The sequence below is a fragment of the Falco peregrinus genome, chromosome 16 (assembly GCF_023634155.1).
Source record: "Falco peregrinus isolate bFalPer1 chromosome 16, bFalPer1.pri, whole genome shotgun sequence".
Taxonomy (NCBI): Eukaryota; Metazoa; Chordata; class Aves; order Falconiformes; family Falconidae; genus Falco; species Falco peregrinus.
The window spans coordinates 5,427,039-5,438,297 of NC_073736.1; the positions used below are offsets into that span (position 1 = coordinate 5,427,039).

At 49.0% G+C, this 11,259-nt stretch overlaps 1 protein-coding gene and 1 long non-coding RNA gene across 5 annotated transcripts in view; both read right to left on the minus strand.

Annotated features, from left to right (window-relative positions):
- SLC45A3 (solute carrier family 45 member 3) overlaps nucleotides 1–4,919 on the minus strand; it is a 31,026-nt gene extending 26,107 nt beyond the window's left edge. For both annotated transcript variants that reach the window (XM_055819760.1, XM_055819761.1), the window contains exons 1-2: nucleotides 4,690–4,919; nucleotides 4,113–4,222 (exon numbers count right to left, since the gene is read on the minus strand). The gene's annotated coding sequence lies outside the window, so the exon portion shown is untranslated. The remainder of the gene's footprint in view (nucleotides 1–4,112; nucleotides 4,223–4,689) is intronic.
- A 91-nt stretch (nucleotides 4,920–5,010) lies between these two features.
- LOC114014197 (uncharacterized) lies at nucleotides 5,011–11,259 on the minus strand. 3 transcript variants are annotated; one of them, XR_003557621.2, is made up of 5 exons: nucleotides 10,655–11,259; nucleotides 10,048–10,154; nucleotides 9,449–9,630; nucleotides 8,783–8,911; nucleotides 6,658–8,658 (listed from the first exon to the last, which is right to left on the minus strand). It is a non-coding gene; the product is annotated as an uncharacterized LOC114014197 (long non-coding RNA). The 3 variants fall into 3 exon arrangements; XR_008750018.1 differs by lacking the exon at nucleotides 6,658–8,658 and adding an exon at nucleotides 5,011–6,643 and having other exon boundaries at nucleotides 10,048–11,259; XR_003557619.2 differs by having other exon boundaries at nucleotides 10,048–11,253.

The window sequence follows — 11,259 nt, forward strand, 5'->3', positions numbered from 1 at the left end:
TTCCTTCTGAAATCAACAGAGCTGATTTCAGGTGTTTCTCAAAGAAGGTCTCCCTGAATGTAAGACAGGGCCAGGTCCCCAAGATCTGGACTAGCAGCAGTTTCTTTTAGTACACATAAAGTAACAAGGAAAAAGAAAAACGTTTCAGAGCTGCAAATCAAGCACCTGCTTATTGCTGTGTGTGTTCCAGCCACCCTCCAGCACCGAGACAAAGAAGCCATTCGGACCACATTTCTACAGAACATTTCTTATTTTGCCAGACAATATTCACGGGGGTCTGTTTCTCCTCTTCTGCAGGCTGGCAAAATGTTAAACAAATATTTTTGAACTGCAAGAGGAACTGACATTTTAGGATATGAAAACAAGGAGGAAGGGCACAAATTTGAGGACCTCCAAGGAACAGCATGCATACAAATAATAATAATAACTAAATGGTGCCTTTATAGTTCCATTTAGTTATGTTTTTTGAACAAGCAACTCAAGAGCTTCATTTGTGGACGCATCAGCAAGTTCTGCAGGCCTGCAGCACTAGATCAGACTGATTCTTACAGCAGTGAGGAGCAACAGCAGCACAAGAAGTAGAACAGGCTTGAAGGGTTCAACATATTCAAACATCAGGCACAGAACTGCAAAAAGAAACCTTTGATTTACTATCCTCCTATTCTTTTGTGGGGAGCGCAAGGTTTCCTTTATGTTACACGGATCCATGCTTACAGACGGTCTTCTCTGAGCATCTATATCGTGTGGCAACCTTGCCGAGACACCTTTAAAGTTTCCCAGTTTTATAAAAGCAAGGATTCCTCTGTGATGCTCTCTGTCCTCTCAGCTGAGCCCTAGGATCCTTGTTTTCACACGGAGAGGTTTGATGTCTGATATTAAACATTCAGAAATCAAGTAAACATTGAAAACAGTTGACAGGTGCTCACAAGCTCCTCATGACTCCCTTGCTCCACTCACAGCGCAACCTTGGTCATGAGTTTAACCGCACGGCTGAAGGATCACAAGACTCCGCAGGTTGGCTGTCTAGGGTTAGTTTTCGTTAAAAGTAGCTGTCTTAGGCTGACTGCCCCCCCCCCCCCCCCCCCGCAGAAGCCACAGGACACCGTCATATGATGGAATTGTTTGCAACAGCAGAAGTGAACGGAGGAGATTCACCAGACAGAACTCTTTTTGGTTTCTGCGCATCCCTCTCCACACCGCCCGGTGCTTCCTTCTCTCCAGGCACGAGGCTTTACAGCTATTATTGCTTTGTCACCCCCTACCACTACGTGCGGTTGCTCTCCTCCCATCCCTTTGGTCCTTTTGCTTCGGCTTCCTCGTAGCCTTGACTCCATCACAAACCTCCACAACTTTCACCCAATGGGTCAAGTGTTTGGCTTTGATGTTGCCTTAGCCAAGATAAAGGAGATAGCAACTCACACATTAAAGAAAACCCCAAACAGTCAACTACCAAAACAAGACACTCCTTGGATGAACTGCTCCAACATAGAGAAAGGTGGAGGATAAACACAAACAGATGTTACTCACAACACTTATAGCTCATCTGAAAAGCTCTACAATCCCACTGTGACAAGAGTGGTATAAACCTCCAGAGAGACTAAAATCAGAGGACTGCATTAGTCCTATATCCACTGCTGCGTACGAAATACGCTTAAATTGCCTGAGAATATAGAGCATCGATAAAAAAAAGAGAATACAGAGTATTGATAAAAAAAAGAGACAATCAGCAAATCGCTTCGTAAAGTTCGTTACGTGTTTTCTCTGGTCATTTAAGCAAGCTCCTAGCACTGGTCTAGACTGGCACCAGACCTGACTGAGTTACAAGCAGCTTGAATCCAACCAACCGCCAGTACCGTCGGGGAGAACACACAAACCCAGCAGTATTCTGAAGTTCTCGGCCACATCACCGCCTGCAGTACTCCTTCGACAGGGAACAGTCAGAAAACTGCCACAGGCAGAACTTTTCACACCATTTTTTATCAGTGTAAAACTATGGAAACCAGAGATTGAGACTAATATAATCTAGCAGATTAGAAATATCACTGTTATAAAGACTACTTTCACCGAGCATCAACGTTTGTCTTCCTTTGCTCTTGTACATCCCTCAGTATTAATTTGCAAACCCTCAGAGCTTCTGGTGGATCCAACACAAAAGGCTCCGGGTTATGATTTTCACAGTGATGCAGGCACTCTGCGAACAGGCGAATATTTCCAAAGAAGCTTTGCAGAAAGACACGCAAGGAGACACACGCAGTTATGTTCAAAATGCAGGTTTTGCCTTGTCACTTCATCATACAGTGGATTCAATGCTTTTAGCACCAGCTTTTTTTGGTCCATACTCTGAACAAAGCTTCCACAAGCAACTTCATTACAAAACTAGGCAGCTATCGTTATATACAGTTTTTAAAATTATTTTCAGGACTGCGCACTCACAATGCCATCAGCCACAAGAGCCCAGCCATCACCCTGAATTCCATATGGAAGCTTTAGTCAAAAGAGCAGAGATGTGTAACAAGGGAAAAACAAAAACACACACACACCCCCCTCAACGCTGCCACTGCAGTGCTCCCGCGAAATAAACAGTTTGGGGAAAAGGTTAACAAGAGTTTATGCTAGACATCCCTACTTTCAAAGATAAAGCGGAGCAAAGGCTACATTTTCTAACTCAGCGAGCAGTCCAGTGAATTCAGCTTCTCGCGCTATGGCTGTAACATTTCTCACTGCCCACAACAGCTGACTGTCCACTTCCACAACGACGCTGCTGGTGGAGTTTGTCCCGAACATATTGCAGTATCTACTATCACTCTTATTACATTACAGTGACAGTAATCTTAGAGCCACTAAGAGCACTGCTTTGTTCGCAGATAATGTTATCCCTATCTCCAGGCAGCTTCTACACAAAGCCATGGGGCTTGGGCCTTCTAGCAACAGCTCCACGGTGGGAAACACCTTGAGGTTCAGGTACTTTGTAACTGGAACCTCGCCAAGGAGACAAGATGTTCTTACAGCTGACACTGCACTGTAACAAGCTGTAGAGGGATATACCCACCAGCAAACAGCGCAAGAAAAATCTCCCTACAAGGAGAAGTTTCCTACTAAATCCCAAGATTGGTTTATGCCCTGAAATACAGGGATTGGTATCCCTTGTAAAGCTCTCATTTAATTTGCTATTAATTCTGGAGATTCTTGTTATCCATATCAAATTTCTAATCCTTTTTTTCAAATCCCAGAAGCCAAGCGCTCTTGGCTTCCACGATGCTTTGCAGTAATAAGTTCCAGAGTTTAAGGCACTGCCTGGAATCCAAGCGCAGGGCTGGCAATCTGGCATGCCTGGGTCCGCCACCGCGGCCACTCCCCACCGAGTGGAAGGGCAGTAGCTACAGATGATGCAAGAAAGTCCAGGTAGCATCGCACATTTAAGAAAAACAGAAAGAAAATTGCAGGTAGGGTGAATAATATAAAACGTTTAAAGGCTGGTACATGTTTTTCAGGAGTGCCTGCATGACTTCAATGCCCAGGTCATTTGGGTACTTTTGAAGTTCTTACTCATGTTCTGTTTCTATAAATTTCTAGTTATTCTCACATTATACAAAGGCTGCTCTCTTCAACCCACATCTAGAACAGTGCCAGAATGGGACACGGTTTGAGCCTGGGCACTTTCCCTGTATTGCTCATGAGTCTAACAAATCTAGATGAGGATCAGGAAAGCTGCTCCTGACACATTTCCCTTCCAAAAAAAATTTTTTTTTTTTTTAAACATAAGCATCTTGCCAAGCCTGGCTATCGCCAGCATAAAACTATTAGTTTATTCTAGTGCCTGCCACTTGCTCCTAAAGCTGTCATCTGCAGGAAGACAAATTATTCTTTTAGTTTATGTTTACCATAAACAGCTAAGGCGTTTTACTACCAAAGTCTCCAGTCATGCCGAAGTCAGTAACGTAGGGACTGTCCCCGTTAGGATCTTTAGGCACCGCTTTTAAGACAACAGCCTCCTCCCACTCCCGCTGATGGGGAGAGACAAGTTATCCAGCGCAGGCAGAGCCCTCGGTGGGGTGCAATGGAAACTGCCCTTTGCCAGGCGCTGGCTCCTTCGGTTCTAAGGATTCACTGACCTGTCCCCACAAGTCTTCAGGATTCCTGGGAGCCGGCGGTCACATCACGCTTCCCAAACTCCTTTCCCATCCGAGAATCTTTAACGCGAACTCGGTCGCAGCAGATGTCTCTGTAACAATGAGAAGCACGGGGGGGCAAAACCTCTCCTGCCACATCCCGGCCCTGGGAGGGCTCGGGGCGGCCTGGCCGGGCGCAGCGCCGCGCTACCTGCAGCCGCTCCCGCTTCCCCGGGCGCCCGGGGCGGGGGGCTCCCACCGGGAAGCAGCGCGGATCCCAAGGAGCATCAGCAGGACCACTGCAGCAGGACCCGGCGCAGCCGCCCCAGTACCAGCGCTGCGCCGCCCCCCCCGCCGCCCCCCGTCCCGTCCCCCCGGCGCTGCCCAGCTCCGGCTCCCGCATCCCGCCGCCGCTCGGGCTCGGCGCTCTGCCGCGACCCCCCCCACAACGCCCCCCCGCACCGCTCCCGTCCCCCCGGCGCTGCCCAGCTCCGGCTCCGGCTCCCGCATCCCGCCGCAGCTCGGGCTCGGCGCTCTGCCGCGCCCCCCCCCCCCCCAACGACCCCCCCCCCAGCCCTACCTCGGCGCGGCCGGGGCTCAGCCCTCCGCCCGGCCCCGGTGCGGCGCCCGCGCCTCCGCCGCCGTTTAAATGGGCAGGTTGCGGCCCGGCAGGGAGCATGCGCTGCCGCGGGCGGAGCGGGGCCGCGGGGGGGCCCGGCCGCCCCCCGCCGCCGGGCAGAGCAGCCCCCAGCCCCCGCGGCCGGCGGAGCGGGGCTGCCCGGGCCCCCAGCGCGCCCGGTGCCGCTGCCAGCAGCCCCGCGGGGACCGGGCATCCACGCAAACCACTGGCATTTGGAGAAGGAACATCTCCCTCCCCCCCCCCCCCCCCTTTTTCCTCCCTTCTTCCTCGAGTATTACCCAGTGTGAATGGTTTCCCGTTTTGTTTGATTTTACTAACCTATTCATTACTTGTAATTGCTCGGATTGTATGCAAATGGATTCCCATGCTATGGGAAGCTTGTGACCTGGCCCCTGGACATTATTCATGGTAGATGACTGCTTCAAATCACATGGCGTGTGAGGGAGAGCGACAGACAGAATATATATGCTTGTACAGAGAGATCTAGACATTATATCGGTATCTAACTTGTCCAACAATCGCTGAACAGAACTGTGAGTTGAGGAAAATGAATGCTCTTATTCAAACGTACAGCCCTCAAGATGTGGACCCTCAGAAGGAACAGCCTTCCTTAAACATCTGCATCAAGAAATATCTTTTTTTGTGTGAACACTCACGAGCGGAGGATAGGAAACAGGAGACAAGAATGCAGTCGACAAAACCAGCTGTTCTTAAATTAATGTTTGCAAATGCTTGGGCCAGTTCTTCAGCTGATAGGTCATCAAAAGACTTGTACTAGTTTGTACTATTTAAAGATTTGGCCCCCTGTTCTGCAACGTATTCATCCAGCTCTGCTTGCTGCAGAAATGTTACAAAGATCTTGTTATTTTTAATCTTCGCAGGGTCCCCTCCTTTGAGCAACTTTGTACCTCTCAAGGTCAAAAAATCCATTTCCATGTCACATTTCAGCTTGGATCAGCAGGATAGTCTTGTTTTCACTGTGAGCAGCTGTTCCCTCCCAAAGTTTGCTGAAAAGACTTACCCTACATCGAAAAAGCAGAGAAGCACCTGCATTTGTTGTCACTTGAACTGATGAGAACTCACTCTCGCTGTGTGTGGGGGGGGGGTGACAAGGAGAAACGGCACCACTGTTTCCTGAAAAAAGTTTTTTGGCAGTCCAGATGCAGCTAGGAACTCGCAAAAACTGCTGAAGAGCTAGGCTATGACTTCAGTTGGTGAAGTGCCAGGGTCCAAATTCGGGTGGGGAGAACTGCCCCTGTTTTATAGTCAGGGAAGTTCAAAAGCAATTAAATAGCTATTAGTGCTGCTGCTTTTTTTTCTCTCTTTTTTTTTTTTTTTTTCTTCTCCTTTTTTTGCCCTGGAGCGTCTGACTCTCAGGAGGTGGGTTCCCAAAAGCTGTGCACTGAGCTCGAGGAGCTCGGCATTGCAGGGCTCAGTGGTTAGACTAGCAGCATGAATTCGAGTTTCCTATCTTCTATTCCCGGCTCTGACTCACTGGGTGAGCTTGGTCCAGGCACAAGCAGCCAATTTTATAAAAGAAATTGCAGGCTGTGGTGGTGAATACTCCTAGACCGTCGCGCAGAGGAAGCTCTGCTCGTTTCGCCGCATGCCACAGCGGGCTGGCACTGTTTGAACGGGCTGGGAGTTCCACGAAGCTCTGCGAGTCAGAGAACAAACCAGCAGCTCCGCTGGATGATACCACCTCCCTAGGATCATCTATGCTCACAACAGGACACAGGGCAGGTCATAGGAAGGTCTGGCTTGTTACTCTCAAAACTCTGGAGGGAGATTTAACATGTACAGTTCCATAGCTGTACCAAAGAGCAATACCTCCTGGAGATGGACAGGGCTTGCTCAGAAGCGGTGCTCCAGACCAGAGGCAGGGCAACCTGTGCTGTTAACGGACAGATCACATTTTTTAGATTTACCAGGCAGAAGGTGGGTTTAACTACGGCTAACAGGGCAGATTAGGACAACTGATACTCTGCTATATCAAACACTAGTTCATTCATGCTTCAGTTATGTTCCTAGGGCATACGACCAATGCCCTTCCATCGAGGCACCATAAAAGTTAGGTGCTTCTCAAATACTTCAGCCTTCCCATCTCTCGTCTCATTTATCCTTTAATAAAGCAGTGATAACAATATTTGTGCACTCTGACAAGCACTTGGCAACTTGTTGATAAAGGCTCCAGCTGATGCGATATATCTTTATTGCAATAATCTCTTCAAATTCCAGCCAGACGCTCTGCTCCTCCACAGAAAGCATTCACGAGTTCTAGCTGCAGGTGAACACACCTCTAGTTCCTCCCTCTTCAGCAAGGCATTTTCACACTTACTTAAAGCACACCTTCGCCTCACCTGGCCTCTGCTGTACAGGACGAGCTCCATGCTGAACTGCTACGTCTCACACTGGTTCCCAGTACAAGGAGCACAGAGGGAACCCTGAGCTCCTCTACATGGTTTTTCTTTGCACAACTTTTGCCCCTTCCTCTCCACGACACCACTGTTTTTATTTATTGCCTCCTGCTCTTCTCTGGGACAAGACCATACCTTTCTTTAAGCTGACAGCAAGGTACTACTACTGCACAGATAAAGAAGAAAACAAAAAAAGAACAATTACTCCCCTTTAGAGGAATAAGCACTGGAAGTTACACCCAGACATCATAAGAGAGACTAAGGTGGCAGCACATCAGAGACAGCACTTGCACGGCTGTGAGCAAGCACAAATTTGAGTTTCACGGTCCCCAACACAGCAGGGGCAGCTGCGAGGGCGGCTTTCACCCTGCGCTGCCTCTCGCCAGCTCACGCACCAATGCAGCGTTTGAGTGCCAGTTTCCAAAACACCGATGCTTGCCTACGGGGCCTCAGCCGAGGCTTTCCACAGTCATTTCACAAACGTTACCAGAAGGAAAGAAGGGACATGTCACCACAAGAAGTAAAATACAGCCACACACTGGTGGAACTTCCACTTCTCCCTGCTCAGGTCCTCCTTCCTTCCACCACGGCTCTACGGATCTCACATCTACCAGACAACTCCCCACAGCTGAGCAAGACCAAAAGACCAGGCATATCCTGGAGCCTTCTCACATGCTCCGGTAACTCATCCACCAACCAGCCGAGGATTTCACAGCACGTTAGAGGTTTTCCTGTTGCAGGGCTCCATGCTGATGGCTGCTGAGGATCCCACACCTCGATCCCAGAAGCACTTTGGCAAGGGCCCAGTGGGATCTTTGGTGGGATCAGCAGCTCTGAGAATTTAGACCATATAGTTGGGTACCTAAACATGGCAATAAGAGCCTGACATTGTTTCTACTACTGGTTTCAGTAGATCCAGTCCTAGGCTTATAAATAGACCTAATCATTTTGCTGAAGTAGGACTAGAAGACTGAGAACATTGCAGGATTGAGCCATCATGGGAATCTGCAAACTAGACTGATCTATCGAAGTGGGGAAATCCAGAGTCAACTGCCCTCCCAGCTGCTCGTGCCTGATTAGATCATAGCATAGATTTCCCCCATTTTATCTAAATCTCATCTACCCGTGGAGCTCATGGTATTGCCTAGAATATCGACGGGGGTAAGGCACCCTCACAAGTGGCAAATAAAACACGGAGCCAAAGAGCAGGAGACCATCTCAGCTTTACCTTGGGCACAGGGCGCGCTGTGACAGCTCAGGCTCTTCTGCCACAGCAACACAGAGAGAATGCACAATCCTGATCTCCTCTATGGATCTTAATCTGGCTGCACAGAGAGATTTCGTGGATGGTGTGATCTACTCTGGAAGCCACATCAGCCCCAGCCTGGCCAAAGGTAGCTTTAAGCCCATTTCGTGCTTAATTACAGAAAAAAACGAGTCCTGAACTTGATTGCAGATGGTCTGCTGACTCACAATACAAACCTTTCGCTCTCTGTAAGCAGAGAAAATAAACCCATTCTCAGCACCCCACCCAGGGAGGTTAGGAGTGACTATGTACAGAGCACTCAGATACCAAGGTGGAAAAGTGTTAAGAGAAATGCACAGCAGAAACATACTCTGGTGGTGCTGAGAGCTGTTGCCTCGAAAACAAAGGTGGGAATTCATGCTGCACGCTCAGGGCTTTTAGAAGGATCTTTCTTGACACGCCGACAGCCCCAGACCTCTCGTGCCAGTTGGGAGCGATGCTGCCAAAAGATGGACTGTGTGTAACTGTGTCTAATGCACCTTTAAAGAGAAAAAGCCACTAGAACAAACAAAAGCAGCGCCCAGCTGCACAAGCTGTTTATACTTGAGGTAGCCAGAGCAGGCGGCTCCACTTTTGGGCTTATCTTCACTCTCTTTCTAAACAGGAAATGTATTTTTGTCTCAAGCATTTCAGGAGAAGCCACCAGGCTAAAACCTTCAGAATGTGGGGTACCAAAAAATTAGCATTTCAGCTCCTTTCGTGAGCCCGGAGAGGTGGCGGGTGGGTCCCCAGAACAGCAGGGGTATCACCTCTAACCACAACGCGAGGCACCGCCGGGCCAGCTCTGCTGGGCACCAGGGGCATCCGACACATCGGCTGCAGGAAAACAAAGGGATGGAAGTGGGGCTACCAGATCGGCTCTTGTGCATGTGAAAACTGCCACTGTCAGCATAACTGAGGAGGGAGAATCTGGCGCAGGCAAACTATAGAAATTGCATTTTCCATGGCAATAGGGTTTCCTTGATAGAGGCATTACCTCTGCCCGGAGCAGTGCCAGGCTGGAAAGTGCCCGCTCCTGAAGACTGAAGAGAACAGCACATGTTCTTGCTTCCTCCCTGACAGCAAAGCAAAGCTGCAACATCCCAGAGGTTTACTATCTCCTGGCTCAGCACCACCATCCCCAGCTAGCCGCGCAAGCAGCTGGTTGTCTCTGTAAGACTGCAGGGGGGACACTGTGTCAGCACTACACTGGCTTTGCACAATTTTAATTCTCCCGGTTTTGCTGTAAGTTTCATAATATTTAGTATCAAAGCATTTGGAGTCATGGATTTAGTGAGGTGGGATTATTTTTTTTCTTTTTCTTTTTCTACATCTTTTAGTTATACATCTAGATCCATTTCTACATCTTTCATAGAGAAAAGCTTGGAAACATGATTGGCCATAAACTGCCAAAATCAAAAGGCAATTAGTTCTTGGCTTTTTGTTTTGTTTTGTTTTTTTTAATTGGGAAGCTCAAGACTTAAACAATCTCATGATTTTTGAGTCTGCAAAGCCTGTCTCATATTGCAAGGGCTGGATTTGGTTAGAGAGATATTCCTGTTTGGTAGGGAGATGGGGTCACCGTGTACCACTTACTGGTTTCCAAGGCCTTTGCAGACAAGCAAACTTGCTCCCTCGTCCAAGTCCTTATTGATACTGGAACAGCTCCCACTGTTTGCCGCTCAGTGTCAACGTTACTGTCCCTGCAGGCGATGCAGAAAGAAAGAAGCTGTCCGTGAAACTGTGTATATGAGCGTTGCTAAACTGGGTTTGAAATCTGGGCATATCTGCTATGTTTACAGAGTGCAGGACAAACATTTTAGCATTCCCCCTGCTGTTCCCTGGGCTGCATTCTTAACCTCTGCCTCTTCCAGCCAGCCTCCTTTCCCCATACACAGCACCACGTGCTCCGTTGCCTTCCCTTCTTTTCAGGATGTAGCCAGTTTTGAACTCTGCCACCTGCCAAGCAAGCTGTGGTTGCCCCTTGCCCTGTCAGGACACTGCAGATCCTGGCAGGGAGGGATGTCCTTGCTAGGAATAGACGAGGAGAAACAGCCAACCTCAACAGCACCACAAAATCTACCTTCACTAAGGGGAAGTTAGAAAGGAACTGAACAACAACAGCTCTGCTGAACCCTCTTCCCCCGCTGTTGTTCTGTGCCTTCTTTTTTTTTTTTTTCTTTTTTCTTTTTGTTGCTGTCACCTCCGGTGTGCAGGTAAGCCCAAATTTCCCCTGTGTGAAAAGGAAGCACAGCTCTGTTTCAGTCCCCTGCCTGAGAGCAGCCACAGCCTCCAGCTCGCCAAACCTCTGGCTCCTGTGGACTTCAATCCTTGGCATAGCAAAGCTTGCCACCCACACCTGGCCTCTGGCCACAGCGAGCTCTTTAACCTTCTGCATCGCAAAAGCAGCCAGGCACCACTTTGGAAGGCCACTGTAAGGATAAAGATCACTTTGCAACACCTAGTTCTACGACCTACAGCGCATCTCTGCTACCACCCTGCCTCTCCTCCCCCAATACGTCACTCCTCGCCTACCTCAGTCCTACAAATGAGGCAGGGAAAAATTGCCTGGCCAGGACCTTCAGCAGCAGCACAACAGATGCCAGGTTAGGAAAGGTACCACTGTCCTCAAAATCTTGAGCTACATCACCCACCCGAGTATCAGGTAATTGCTCACACTCTGCCCACTGCCTTCCCACTCTTACCCCAAGGAGGTAAATGTTATTTCACTGTGCCCAGAGTCACATTGCCAGGGGGCACAGCAGACAATGCTGGCGCCAGTTTACAATTTCCAGCCCACGGGGTAAG